The sequence below is a fragment of the Staurois parvus genome, unplaced genomic scaffold (genome assembly GCF_062004578.1).
Source record: "Staurois parvus isolate SC_StPar_1 unplaced genomic scaffold, SC_StPar_1.0 ptg002505l, whole genome shotgun sequence".
Taxonomy (NCBI): Eukaryota; Metazoa; Chordata; class Amphibia; order Anura; family Ranidae; genus Staurois; species Staurois parvus.
Genome location: NW_028320301.1, coordinates 19,719 through 32,907, shown reverse-complemented (window position 1 = coordinate 32,907; position 13,189 = coordinate 19,719).

The following is a 13,189-nucleotide window of genomic DNA, read 5'->3' as shown; positions in this document are numbered from 1 at the left end:
ATGGTCAGAGACTGCGGACACAGTACAGGAGATGACCAGAGACTGCGGACACAGTACAGGAGATGACCAGAGACTGCAGACACAGTACAGGAGATGACCAGAGACTGCAGACACAGTACAGGAGACGACCAGAGACTGCGGACACAGTACAGGAGACGACCAGAGACTGCGGACACAGTACAGGAGACGACCAGAGACTGCGGACACAGTACAGGAGATGACCAGAGACTGCGGACATAGTACAGGAGATGACCAGAGACTGCGGACACAGTACAGGAGATGACCAGAGACTGCGGACACAGTACAGGAGATGACCAGAGACTGCGGACATAGTACAGGAGATGACCAGAGACTGCGGACACAGTACAGGAGACGACCAGAGACTGCGGACACAGTACAGGAGATGGTCAGAGACTGCGGACACAGTACAGGAGACGACCAGAGACTGCGGACACAGTACAGGAGACGACCAGAGACTGCGGACACAGTACAGGAGATGACCAGAGACTGCGGACACAGTACAGGAGACGACCAGAGACTGCGGACACAGTACAGGAGACGACCAGAGACTGCGGACACAGTACAGGAGATGACAAGAGACTGCGGACACAGTACAGGAGACGACAAGAGACTGCGGACATAGTACAGGAGATGGTAAGAGACTGCGGACACAGTACAGGAGATGGTCAGAGACTGCGGACACAGTACAGGAGATGACCAGAGACTGCGGACACAGTACAGGAGATGACCAGAGACTGCGGACACAGTACAGGAGATGGTAAGAGACTGCGGACACAGTACAGGAGATGGTAAGAGACTGCGGACACAGTACAGGAGATGGTCAGAGACTGCGGACACTGTACAGGAGACGACCAGAGACTGCGGACACAGTACAGGAGATGGTCAGAGACTGCGGACTCAGTACAGGAGATGACCAGAGACTGCGGACACAGTACAGGAGATGACCAGAGACTGCGGACACAGTACAGGAGATGGTCAGAGACTGCGGACACAGTACAGGAGATGACCAGAGACTGCAGACATGGTACAGGAGACGGTCAGAGATTGCAGATATGGTACAGGAGACGGTCAGAGATTGCAGATATGGTACAGGAGATGGTCAGAGACTGCAGACATAGTACAGGAGATGGTCAGAGACTGCAGACATAGTACAGGAGATGGTCAGAGACTGCAGACATAGTACAGGAGATGGTCAGAGACTGCAGACATGGTACAGGAGACAGTCAAAGATTGCAGAATACTACAGGAGATGGTCAGAAACTGCAGACATGGTACAGGAGACAGTCAAAGATTGCAGAATACTACAGGAGATGGTCAGAGACTGCAGACATGGTACAGGAGACAGTCAGAGACTGCAGACATGGTACAGGAGACGGTCAGAGATTGTAGACATAGTACAGGAGACGGTCAGAGACTGCAGACATAGTACAGGAGACGGTCAGAGACTGCAGACATGGTACAGGAGACGGTCAGAGACTGCAGACATAGTACAGGAGACGGTCAGAGACTGCAGACGTGGTACAGGAGACGGTCAGAGACTGCAGGCATAGTACAGGAGACAGTCAGAGACTGCAGACATAGTACAGGAGACGGTCAGAGACTGCAGACATAGTACAGGAGACGGTCAGAGACTGCAGACATAGTACAGGAGACAGTCAGAGACTGCAGACATGGTACAGGAGACGGTCAGAGACTGCAGACATAGTACAGGAGACGGTCAGAGACTGCAGATGTAGTACAGGAGATGGTCAGAGACTGCGGACACGGTACATGAGATGGTCAGAGACTGCAGTCATAGTACAGGAGATGACCAGAGACTGCGGACACAGTACAGGAGATGACCGGAGACTGCGGACACAGTACAGGAGATGGCCAGAGACTGCGGACACAGTACAGGAGATGACCAGAGACTGCGGACATAGTACAGGAGATGACCAGAGACTGCAGACACAGTACAGGGGATGACCAGAGACTGCGGACACACTACAGGAGATGGTCAGAGACTGCAGACACAGTACAGGAGATGACCAGAGACTGCGGACACAGTACAGGAGATGACCAGAGACTGCAGACATAGTACAGGGGATGACCAGAGACTGCGGACACACTACAGGAGATGGTCAGAGACTGCGGACATAGTACAGGAGATGACCAGAGACTGCGGACACAGTACAGGAGATGACCAGAGACTGCGGACATAGTACAGGAGATGACCAGAGACTGCGGACACAGTACAGGAGATGACCAGAGACTGCGGACACAGTACAGGAGATGACTAGAGACTGCGGACACAGTACAGGAGATGACCAGAGACTGCAGACACAGTACAGGAGATGACTAGAGACTGCGGACACAGTACAGGAGATGACCAGAGACTGCAGACATGATACAGGAGATGACCAGAGACTGCGGACACAGTACAGGAGATGACTAGAGACTGCGGACACAGTACAGGAGATGACCAGAGACTGCAGACATAGTACAGGAGATGACCAGAGACTGCGGACACAGTACAGGAGATGACCAGAGACTGCAGACATGATACAGGAGATGACCAGAGACTGCAGACATGATACAGGAGATGACCAGAGACTGCAGACATAGTACAGGAGATGACCAGAGACTGCGGACACAGTACAGGAGATGACCAGAGACTGCAGACACAGTACAGGAGATGACCAGAGACTGCAGACATGATACAGGAGATGACCAGAGACTGCAGACATGATACAGGAGATGACCAGAGACTGCAGACATACTAGCCGGGGGTGTGTTAGGGTTGTAAAATAAAATTGACATCATTTGTAACAAAATGCATGAATTGTTCCCATCATCAGGTCTGAATACCAATAAAACAAAGACGTTACATTGTTAAATGATAAGTTGCTACAATGTAACGGAATGACTCTGGAAAGGGCGACAGTCCTGCTTCAGCCTGAAAGGTCGCGGTGTAGGACTATGGAGTGCGCTGTGACGCCACATATCGGGGGCGGGTCCACTCTCGGGTCTCCTGTGTATATGATTGGTAACTATCAGAGGGAAGATTGGGTTTTCCATGTACTGCTCCTTTAAGCCGAGGATATTAAATCTCCGGTCATGTCCATGCCATATGCCGTGACGAGGTGTCCCCGTGACGAGGTGTCCCCGCATGTCCAATGAACAATTAGTTCTCCTATTTAATGTGGAGATTGTGGTCAGGATTGGGGGGGGAGGTTGGCAGCTGGGCCTTTGTGGAGCAACAGAAGATGTCTATACAACTTTTGTCCCACCAGCCCAGTCTCTGGGGATGGACAGCACACTGGTATTGTAATCCCGTCCTCAGGGGGTTCAGCATGTCCTGCGGTGACAATACCCAGCTTATAGAAGGACATGGCGGGTCCAGGGAGGTGGGCCGAGGCTGCGATGGCGAGGCTCTGAGAGCTCTGCAAAGGAGGCGGAAAAATCAACTGCAGATTTGGGAATAAAGAGAAACTGGTAGCGTCTAGAAACTGCAGATATACTACAGGAGATGGTCAGAGACTGCAGACATAGTACATGAGATGGTCAGAGACTGCAGATATACTACAGGAGATAGTCAGAGACTGCAGACATACTACAGGAGATGGTCAGAGAGTGCAGACATAGTACATGAGATGGTCAGAGACTGCAGACATAGTACAGGAGATAGTCAGAGACTGCAGATATACTACAGGAGATGGTCAGAGAGTGCAGACATACTACAGGAGATGACCAGAGACTGCAGACATAGTACAGGAGATGACCAGAGACTGCAGACATAGTACAGGAGATGGTCAGAGAGTGCAGACATACTACAGGAGATGGTCAGAGACTGCAGACATACTACAGGAGATGGTCAGAGACTGCAGATATACTACAGGAGATGGTCACAGAGTGCAGACATACTACAGGAGAGGGTCAGAGACTGCAGACATACTACAGGAGATGGTCAGAGACTGCAGACATACTACAGGAGAGGGTCAGAGAGTGCACACATACTACAGGAGAGGGTCAGAGAGTGCAGACATACTACAGGAGATGGTCAGAGAGTGCAGACATACTACAGGAGATGGTCAGAGAGTGCAGACATACTACAGGAGAGGGTCAGAGACTGCAGACATACTACAGGAGATGGTCAGAGACTGCAGACATACTACAGGAGAGGGTCAGAGAGTGCAGACATACTACAGGAGAGGGTCAGAGAGTGCAGACATACTACAGGAGAGGGTCAGAGAGTGCAGACATACTACAGAAGATGGTCAGAGAGTGCAGACATACTACAGGAGAGGGTCAGAGAGTGCAGACATACTACAGGAGAGGGTCAGAGAGTGCAGACACAGTACAGGAGATGGTCAGAGACTGCAGACACAGTACAGAAGATGGTCAGAGACTGCAGACACAGTACAGGAGATGACCAGAGACTGCAGACACAGTACAGGAGATGGTCAGAGAGTGCAGACATACTACAGGAGATGGTCAGAGACTGCAGACATAGTACAGGAGATGGTCGGAGACTGCAGACATAGTACAGGAGATGGTCAGAGACTGCAGGCATAGTACAGGAGATGGTCAGAGACTGCAGACATACTACAGGAGATGGTCAGAGACTGCAGACATACTACAGGAGAGGGTCAGAGAGTGTAGACATACTACAGGAGAGGGTCAGAGAGTGCAGACATACTACAGGAGATGGTCAGAGAGTGCAGACATACTACAGGAGAGGGTCAGAGAGTGCAGACATACTACAGGAGAGGGTCAGAGAGTGCAGACATACTACAGGAGAGGGTCAGAGAGTGCAGACATACTACAGGAGAGGGTCAGAGACTGCAGACATACTACAGGAGAGGGTCAGAGAGTGCAGACATACTACAGGAGAGGGTCAGAGAGTGCAGACATACTACAGGAGAGGGTCAGAGAGTGCAGACATACTACAGGAGATGGTCAGAGACTGCAGACATACTACAGGAGAGGGTCAGAGAGTGTAGACATACTACAGGAGAGGGTCAGAGAGTGCAGACATACTACAGGAGATGGTCAGAGAGTGCAGACATACTACAGGAGAGGGTCAGAGAGTGCAGACATACTACAGGAGAGGGTCAGAGAGTGCAGACATACTACAGGAGAGGGTCAGAGAGTGCAGACATACTACAGGAGAGGGTCAGAGACTGCAGACATACTACAGGAGAGGGTCAGAGAGTGCAGACATACTACAGGAGAGGGTCAGAGAGTGCAGACATACTACAGGAGAGGGTCAGAGAGTGCAGACATACTACAGGAGAGGGTCAGAGAGTGCAGACATACTACAGGAGATGGTCAGAGACTGCAGAAATACTACAGGAGATGGTCAGAGACTGCAGAAATACTACAGGAGATGGTCAGAGACTGCAGACATAGTGCAGGAGATGATCAGAGACTGCAGACATAGTACAGGAGATGGTCAGAGACTGCGGACATACTACAGGAGATGGTCAGAGACTGCAGACATACTACAGGAGATGGTCAGAGACTGCAGACATACTACAGGAGATGGTCAGAGACTGCAGACATAGTACAGGAGAGGGTCAGAGACTGCAGACATACAGGACTATCAGAATTAAGAAGCCTCCTCCCCAAAAACCCTGGTCCAGTGGTTGTGGGGGTCTGAGGGTGCTTATCAGAATTTGGAAGACCCCTTTAAATACTCAGAGTTCAGATTAAGTATCCAAAGTTCAGTAACGGTCACTGAATTTTACTGAAGTTCAATGATGGGGACAAGGGCTTCTTCTCCAAAACCCTGGTCTAGTGGTTGTGGGGGTCTGAGGGTCAGGGGGCCTATCAGAATTTGGAAGCCTTTTCCCCAAAACTCAGGTTCAGTGATTGTGGGGTCTGAGGTTTGGGGTGTGCTTATCAGAATTTGGAAGCCTCGTCCCCAAAACTCTGGTACAGTGGTTGTGGGGGTCTGAGGGTCAAGGGGCCTATCAGAATTTGGAAGCCTCTTCCCCAAAACTATGGCCCAGTGGTTGTGGGGGTCTGAGAGTTGTGGGTGCTTATCAGAATTTGGAAGCTTCTTCCCCAAAACCCTGGTCCAGTAGGTATGGGGGTCTAAGATTGGGGGGCCTATCAGAATTAAGAAGCCTCTTCCCCAAAAACAATGGTCGAGTGATTGTACGGGTCTAAGGGTTGGGGTGCTTTTCATAATTTGGAAGCTTCTTCTCCAAAACCGTGGTCAAGTGGTTGTGGGGGTCTAAGGGTCAGGGGGCCTATCAGAATTTGGAAGTCTCTTCTCCAAAACTCTGGTTTAGTGGTTGTGGGGTCTGAGGATTGGGGGGTGCTTATCAGTTTTTGTAAGCCTCTTCCCCACAACTATGGTCCAGTGGTTGTGGGGGGTCTAAGGGTCAGGGGGCCTATCAGAATTTGGTAGCCTCTTCCACAAAAACCCTGATCCAGTGGTTGTAGTGGTTTAAGGGTTGGGGTGCTTATCAGAATCTGGAAGCTTCTTCCCCAAAACCCTGGTCCAGTAGGTATGGGGGTCTAAGATTGGGGGGGCTATCAGAATTAAGAAGCTTCTTCCCCAAAAACAATGGTCCAGTGATTGTAGGGGTATGAGGGATGGGGGTGGTTATCAGAATCTGGAAGCCCTCTTTAAATACACAAGGTTCGGATTTAGTATCCAAACTGCATTAAGGTTCACTGAACCCCCCCCCCCCCCCCAAACCAGGCGCGTTTGGGTCACCACTCCCCCAATCAGTGACTGAGGATGACCCCCGACACTGTAATACATCTCAGTAGAGGCGCTGACCGGTCTGTTGGCTTTGTTACAATGTATCTAACAATGTTACTCGTCAGGGAAAGTTTATTATTGTGTAAGTGCCGTGATTAACGTTCGGTTGCATCGCGGAGCTTCTCACTTGGAGATCTCATTCAGCCGACGTGTTCGCGGCGCGGAATTTAGTCGGACATTTCACACCAAACATCGAATGCAAAACAAAACTGACCCCGAAAAAAAAGGAAAAATGTACCAAGTGAAGTACAACGTATCCCTCAGCTGCAACTGAGCTAAATGTCAGCGGCTAAAATGGTCAGCGACCAGAGACGGCTCCAGGTGATTGGTTTTTGCCCATTCTGGGGGTAGGAGTGGGGGAGGTGCGTCCCGGATCCTAAATCGAAATGCTATAATAAAGGGAGACATAATATACTGAGAAATGATTGGTCAGTTGCTTTTTTTTCTGCATCGAAAACGCACAGAAAGTAGGGGGTATGGTTGTCAGTGTCATAGTTCACATCAGCGCTTGTAGTTCCGGTGCGTTCCGGGTGCAGAAAAAAAGTAGAACATGCTGCAGTTTTCCTGCTCAGAACTGTACTGGAACGCAGTAAAACGCATAAAAAATGCACCGGAACGCACCAAAATGCACCGGAACGCACCAAAATGCACCGAAAACATACTGGAATGCACACGTCCCCATTTAAATTGAAGAAAAAGAGAGGGGAAAAAAAATAACAGAAAGTATCAAAACCGCACCAAAACGTGTCAAAAATGCATTAAAAAACACACCGCAATGCACCAAAAATGCATAAAAACCGCTATGCAGAAACGCACCTGGAACTCTTCTGGACTGCATTTCTATGGTGTGAACGGGCCTTTAAAATGGAACTACACTGCATTCACTATATCTGCTCTCCCCGGACCCCGCATTCACTACATCCACTCTCCTCGGACCCCGCATTCACTATATCCGCTCTCCCCGGACCCCGCATTCACTGTATCCGCTCTCCCCGGACCCCGCATTCACTATATCCGCTCTCCCCGGACCCCGCATTCACTATATCCGCTCTCCCCGGACCCCGCATTCACTATATCCGCTCTCCCCGGACCCCGCATTCACTATATCCTCTCTCCCCGGACCCCGCATTCACTATATCCGCTCTCCCCGGACCCCGCATTCACTATATCCGCTCTCCCCGGACCCCGCATTCACTATATCCGCTCTCCCCGGACCCCGCATTCACTATATCCGCTCTCCCCGGACCCCGCATTCACTATATCCGCTCTCCCCGGACCCCGCACTCACTATATCCGCTCTCCCCGGACCCCGCATTCACTATATCCGCTCTCCCCAGACCCCGCATTCACTATATCCTCTCTCCCTGGACCCCGCATTCACTATATCCACTCTCCCCGGACCCCGCATTCACTATATCCTCTCTCCCCGGACCCCGCATTCACTATATCCGCTCTCCCCGGACCCCGCATTCACTATATCCGCTCTCCCCGGACCCCGCATTCACTATATCCTCTCTCCCAGGACCCTGCATTCACTATATCCGCTCTCCCCGGACCCCGCATTCACTATATCCGCTCTCCCCAGACCCCGCATTCACTATATCCGCTCTCCCCGGACCCCGCATTCACTGTATCCCCTCTTCCCGGACCCCGCATTCACTATATCCGCTCTCCCCGGACCCCGCATTCACTATATCCGCTCTCCCCGGACCCCGCATTCACTATATCCGCTCTCCCCGGAACCCGCATTCACTATATCCTCTCTCCCCGGACCCCGCATTCACTATATCCGCTCTCCCCGGACCCCGCATTCACTATATCCGCTCTCCCCGGACCCCGCACTCACTATATCCGCTCTCCCCGGACCCCGCATTCACTATATCCGCTCTCCCCAGACCCCGCATTCACTATATCCTCTCTCCCCGGACCCCGCATTCACTATATCCGCTCTCCCCGGACCCCGCATTCACTATATCCTCTCTCCCCGGACCCCGCATTCACTATATCCGCTCTCCCCGGACCCCGCATTCACTATATCCTCTCTCCCAGGACCCTGCATTCACTATATCCGCTCTCCCCGGACCCCGCATTCACTATATCCGCTCTCCCCAGACCCCGCATTCACTATATCCGCTCTCCCCGGACCCCGCATTCACTGTATCCCCTCTTCCCGGACCCCGCATTCACTATATCCGCTCTCCCCGGACCCCGCATTCACTATATCCGCTCTCCCCGGACCCCGCATTCCCTGTATCCGCTCTCCCCGGACCCCACATTCACTATATCCGCTCTCCCGGACCCCGCATTCACTATATCCGCTCTCCCCGGAGCCCGCATTCACTATATCCGCTCTCCCCGGACCCCACATTCACTATATCCGCTCTCCCGGACCCCGCATTAACTATATCCGCTCTCCCCAGACCCCGCATTCACTATATCCGCTCTCCCCGGACCCCGCATTCACTATATCCGCTCTCCCCGGACCCCGCATTCACTATATCCGCTCTCCCCGGACCCCGCATTCACTGTATCCGCTCTCCCCAGACCCGTATTCACTGTATCCGCTCTCCCCGGACCCCGCATTCACTGTATCCGCTCTCCCCGGACCCCGCATTCACTATATCCGCTCTCCCCGGACCCCGCATTCACTATATCCGCTCTCCCCGGACCCCGCATTCACTATATCCGCTCTCCCCAGACCCCGCATTCACTGTATCCGCTCTCCCCGGACCCCGCATTCACTATATCCGCTCTCCCCGGACCCCGCATTCACTGTATCCGCTCTCCCCGGACCCCGCATTCACTATATCTGGTCTCCCCGGACCCCGCATTCACTATATCCGCTCTCCCCGGACCCCGCATTCACTATATTCGCTCTCCCCGGACCCCGCATTCACTATATCCGCTCTCCCCGGACCCCGCATTCACTATATCCGCTCTCCCCGGACCCCCCATTCACTATATCCGCTCTCCCCGGACCCCGCATTCACTATATTCGCTCTCCCACAGTACACAGAACATTGAAATTCAGTTACAGTTGTGGCCAAAATTATTCAACCCCCACTGAAATTGAGTGTTTTGGCCAGTTTGACATTGCTTTTGATCATTCAGTCATCTTGCTTACATTTACATTAAAGAGGCACTTGTAGGTCAGACAAATATAACATAACAGTTATAATGAAATAACCACAAATGTCTTTTCTGTGCTCACAGCATTATCAGTTTTATTCAACCCCCAAGTGACATTCAATCTTAGTACTTAGTACAGCATCCTTTTACAGTTATAACAGCTTTTAAACGTGAAGCATAGCTTGACACAAGTGTCTTGCAGCGATCTACGGGTATCTTCGCCCATTCTTCATGGGCAAAGGCCTCCAGTTCAGTCACATTCTTAGGCTTGCGCACTGCAACTGCTTTCTTTAAGTCCCACCAGAGGTTCTCAATCGGATTTAAGTCTGGTGACTGCGATGGCCACTCCAAAATGTTCCAGCCTTTCCTCTGCAACCATGCTCTAGTGGACTTGGAGGTATGCTTGGGATCATTGTCCTGTTGAAAGGTCCAACGTCTCCCAAGCCTCAGGTGTGTGACGGACTGCATCACGTTTCCATCCAATATCTCCTGGTACTGAAGAGAATTCATGGTACCTTGCACACGCTGAAGCTTCCCTGTACCTGCAGAAGCAAAACAGCCCCAAAGCATGATTGACCCTCCACCATGCTTCACAGTAGGCAAGGTGTTCTTTTCATCATAGGCCTTGTTCTTCCTCCTCCAAACATAGCGTTGATCCATGGGCCCAAACAGTTCTAATTTTGTTTCATCAGTCCACAGAACACTATCCCACAACTTTTGTGGTTTGTCCACATGGCTTTTGGCATACTGCAGTCGACTCTTCTTATTCTTTGGAGACAGCAAGGGGGTACGCCTGGGAGTTCTGGCACGGAGGCCTTCATTACGCAGTGTGCGTCTTATTGTCTGGGCTGAAACTTCTGTACCCACATCTGACAAATCTTTTCTCAGTTCCTCAGCAGTCACACGGGGACTTCTCTCCACTCTACGCTTCAGGTAGCGCACAGCAGTCGAAGTCAGCATCTTCTTTCTGCCACGACCAGGTAGCGTTTCAACAGTGCCCTTTGCCTTGAATTTGCGAATGATGCTTCCTAAGGTGTCTCTTGGTATGTTTAACATCTTTGCAATCTTCTTATAGCCATTGCCCTTCCTGTGAAGAGAAATCACCTCTTCTCTTGTCTTCCTGGACCATTCTCTTGCCTTCACCATGTTTGTAACCACACCAGTAAATGTCTAGAAGGAGCTGAGTATCACAGTCATTTTAAAGCTGCCTAATTGGTGCTTATTATGCTTGATTGCTGCTCGGTGACATCCACAGGTGTTTTCAATACCTGATGGAAAGCACCTGTATGAACCTCTGTTCTTCAGAGTGGTAGTCTTTAAGGGGTTGAATAATTGTGGCAATGAAGAAACCACATAAGAACCATTTACTACTGTATTACATAAACAATTGATGTCATTTTAGTTGCATTTGGGTAGTTACAACGTCCTTGTAGGATTTGATTCTGAATACAATTCCAAATGTACACTATAGTCCCTAAACCCCTTTACAGCATTGGGGGTTGAATAATTTTGGCCACAACTGTATGTTACTAAATATAAACTGCTAAATCCCTTCTCATCAGCAGTATATAGCAGTCTTGTGACTTCTATCAGTGTCCCTCAGAGAACTGGTTAAAACTTGTAGGAGTTTTCATTCTCCACTGATTGTCCTATGAGGCTACATGACCCCTGACCCTCTGTGTGGAGAGTGCTGATTGGCCCTGTGCTGATCACATGCACTCTCCCTAGGAAAAAAAACCTCTCTAGCAATACACACCAAACTGAGAATGTACAGAGTGTCTCTACACGATATTTCTTACCAGTAAGCTCCCAGGATCAGGGCCCTCCTATCCCTCTTGTATTGAACTGTATTGATCTGTATTGTCTCCCGTTATATTGTAAAGCGCTGAGCAAACTGTTGGCGCCATAAATCCTGTATAATAATAATAAGGAGATAAGAGGGGGATACTGGAAGAAGGGGAGGATCAGAGAAGACAGGATCAAACAGTCTTTTTACACAGAGCAGAGGACTAACCCCTAAACTAAAGTTCCACAGTGAGTATAAGAAGCACACCTTACTGCATCTACAGACTGATTGTAATGTTGTGGGTTTAGTAACTCTTTAAAGAGGAGGTACACCCCCCCCCCCACTGGTGTCAGTAGAGGTGTCCCTTTAAATTGGTATCAGTAGAAGTGTCCCCTTTCATTAGTGTCATTAGAGGTGCCCCACAAATTGATGTCAGTAGAGGGGTCCCCTTAAGTTGGTGTCAGTAGAGGTGTCCCCTTACATTATTAGATTGTTGTCCAATGGAGTTGTCCATTAAATTTGTGTCAGTAGAGGTGCTCCCCATAAATTGGTGTCAGTGGAAATGTCCACTTACATTGGTGTCAGTGGAGGGGTCCTCTTAAGTTGGTGTTAGTAGAGGTGTCCTCTTACATTAGTGTCAGTAGAGGTGTCCCCTTACATTGGTGTCAGTAAAGGGGTCCCCTTAAGTTGGTGTCATTAGAGGTGTCTCCTTACATAGGTGTCAGTAGAGATGTCCTCATAAATTAGTGTTAGTAGAGGTGTCTCCTTACATTGGTGTCAGTAGAGGTGTCTCCTTACATTGGTGCCAGTAGAGGTGTCTCCTTACATTAGTGTCAGTAGAGGTGTCTCCTTACATTGGTGCCAGTAGAGGTGTCTCCTTACATAGGTGTCAGTAGAGATGTCCTCATAAATTAGTGTTAGTAGAGGTGTCTCCTTACATTGGTGTCAGTAGAGGTGTCCCCTTACATTGGTGTCAGTAGAGGTGTCCCCTTACATTGGTGTCAGTAGAGGTGTCTCCTTACATTGGTGTCAGTAAAGGTGTCCCCATCAATTGGTGTCAGTAGAGATGTCCCCATCAATTGGTGTCAGTAGAAGTGTCTCCTTACATTGGTGTCAGTAGAGGTGTCTCCTTACATTGGTGTCAGTAGAGGTGTCCCCATCAATTGGTGTCAGTAGAGGTGTCTCCTTACATTGGTGTCAGTAGAGATGTCCCCATCATTTGTTGTCAGTAGAGGTGTCTCCTTACATTGGTGTCAGTAGAGGTGTCTCCTTACATTGGTGCCAGTAGAGGTGTCTCCTTACATAGGTGCCAGTAGAGGTGTCTCCTTACATTGGTGCCAGTAGAGGTGTCTCCTTACATTGGTGTCAGTAGAGGTGTCTCCTTACATTGGTGTCAGTAAACACACCAACCTATTTGTTTCAATATTTGTCCTTTTGTTCCTCGTAGGCGGAGCTATACTCGTTGGAATTCATTCGATCTGTTTCTGTGTTCATCT